Consider the following 2,500-nt stretch of genomic DNA (forward strand, 5'->3'; position numbering starts at 1 on the left):
CATTATCTGTGTGTTTTTAAAAAAAGGACTTGTGTGTGTTCGTAGTACATATTGTGGCTTGATTTCAGTTCTACAAGATTGATGAACTTGCATATCAAAGTGTAAACAATATTATAATATAATATGGACTAAAGTTTTCATCTGGCTGTAAATGGAACATCGTTGATATTTTAGTCCAATTAATTTTGTGTGATATTGTGGGATGACTTCTCCTCCCTCCATCTATCTAATCTATACAGCTTACCTGTTTGTAAATATTTATGGCAATTCAATGATCAAACCATGTATTAAATGGGCGATATTTTGCATAATCAAAAAAGTTTGATCCCTGGAAGTGAATATAATAATGTTTCATTATTATTTCCGCTTCAAATATCTAGATTTTTACATCGAACTGACGCCATAGACTTACTACTTGAGATTTTAAAAATAGATTTGATCGTTGAGATAGCACAATATCCATTGGGACAAAGTTGGGGCAGGCATTGGGGTATATCGACGTGTACTTATTAGCAGGTCTGATAACCCAAATTGTTATTGTTATGGTCTCATCATTGTTGTAATTGAAATACTCTCGAACCAACGCAAATAGTGTCCATTACAACAATCTTAAAACAAGCCCATAATTCCATCCGGTTATTAGACCTGCAAATATGTTCACGTTGGTGTATATCCACTAATGTGCTCAAAGCGAATTATTTACTTGCGCTAAAAAAACACATTTTTATCTTAATATTTTTTAAGTTAAGCAACAAAACCCAGTCTCCACAATGATGATAGAAAGGTAGATGTCTAATTATTTTTAATGAAAAACAAAAATTATGAGTAAAGCTTAAGATTCCGTTTTAAGCGTCAAATTCGCATCGATTTGATACCGTTTTAAACGTCATGTTAATATCGATATGATACCGTTTTCAACGTCACATTAATATCGATATGATACCGTTTTAAGTCGACTGGTCACTGGTCTGAGCGTTTTGTTTTACTATGATATTTTAAAAGAGGACATTCTTTTAAAAGGTGTTCCTATTTTACTACTACTATTACAATACACGGCACTGAATATATGGGCCCTTATCCCCATCTGGGTCGATTGTGATATTGTATGTGAAATGTCCTAATCACGTACCAGAGTTTTGTGATCATTGGCATGCTTAACATTGCTTTAATAATAGCACGAGTGTGTCTGTATTTAAATTAAATTGAGCTTTCATATAGCGCAATATCCACTAAACGTGCTCAAAGCGCTTTACAAGGGGTCCCAGGCCAACAGCAACACTTGACATGTAGGTCGAGACATGACGCTGTTAGGCGATATCACAATTTTCTCTGACAGAGACAACGCTGTTAACGGTCAGGTACTCATTTTACACCTGAGTACGGTGAGAGAATGTGGGTAAAGACTCAACTAGACGCCGAGGGAGGCTCGAACCCATGACCTTCCAATCCGAAAGCGAGTGTCATACCGCCAGACCACATAGCTGAGTTGATGCTTGTCTCTGTATGATAAGTTGCTAGTCTATCGCAGAGTACTTTCCACAAGAACTAACAGATCCATCAACCCAAAACACTACTATAGATAGGATGTGGGATTTTAAAAAAAGACAAATTCTGGACCGATAATTGTCGCTCTTTTTGGGGGCCGCGAGTGCTCTATCAGTCTTTGGAAATCCTTCTTGAAGGTAAACATGTGACCTTAACTTTTAACCGCTTTTTTCAACGTTCGCCTTGCGTGACTTCTGACGATTGTTGTTTTTTTTTATATATTTATCTATCCACTGAGTGCATGCCTAGTTATTATCGGTGTGGTCTATCTTTTGGTCTCTGGGGTAATCATTAATTCATGTGTTTGTTTTGGAGAAGGTTTTGTTTTCGTTCTTTTCTTTCGCCTTTACTTACTTTTCTTTTTATCCCGTGGTTCATACTGCCCTACTCTGAAAAACTAAAAACACATTATTAAAAAAATTGGCCAGAAAACTCGTCCTCAAAAAATCGATCTAAAATTAAAATGACCCTCATATTGTCAAAAACTCCCCAACCTAGGACTTCAAAGTCCCAATTTTAAGAGTTTTTAACAAGATGAGGGTCTATTGATATTTGAAGGACGAGTTTCTGATCAAAATTTTTTAACCCTCTCCTTAACAACCATAGGAAATCGTCACATTCGTTACGATACAACCAACATTTTTCTTATTCAAATTTCACTTATACTTGTAGCTAGATCATAAAATTTAAAGAAAATAAACTGTGTGTTGTAGAGCATGTTTTGCTAAAGAAATTATTAAAGCCAGAACTTACTGCTATTTTGCTTGAATGATAAAAAAATTATATTTTTGTATTAGTTGGGTGGGAAGTTTTGGGGAAAATCCTGAAAATGGATGGTAAAGAGAGAGAGATAGTTAATGCGGGGTTTTTTTCAGAGTACGGCAGCATATCTACCCCGTGTGGTGTCCGGGGTCCCTCAACTGAGAGGGTCAAGAATAGCCCAACGCCAAGCCAA

General features: G+C 36.1%; 1 protein-coding gene across 5 annotated transcripts in view; it reads left to right on the forward strand.

Annotated features, from left to right (window-relative positions):
• Window positions 1–2,500, forward strand: part of LOC144968715 (uncharacterized) — a 130,839-nt gene that overhangs the window by 66,223 nt on the left and 62,116 nt on the right. Inside the window, exon 1 of one of the 5 annotated variants that reach the window (XM_078907325.1) lies at window positions 1–101. This exon is cut by the window's left edge and continues 56 nt beyond it. The exons of the other annotated variants lie outside the window; for them this stretch is intronic. The gene's annotated coding sequence lies outside the window, so the exon portion shown is untranslated. The remainder of the gene's footprint in view (window positions 102–2,500) is intronic. 5 annotated transcript variants of the gene reach the window in all.

Source organism: Berghia stephanieae, chromosome 3 (assembly GCF_034508935.2).
Source record: "Berghia stephanieae isolate SIO BIC M18660-M18661 chromosome 3, UCSD_Bste_1.3, whole genome shotgun sequence".
In the NCBI taxonomy this organism is placed as follows: Eukaryota; Metazoa; Mollusca; class Gastropoda; order Nudibranchia; family Aeolidiidae; genus Berghia; species Berghia stephanieae.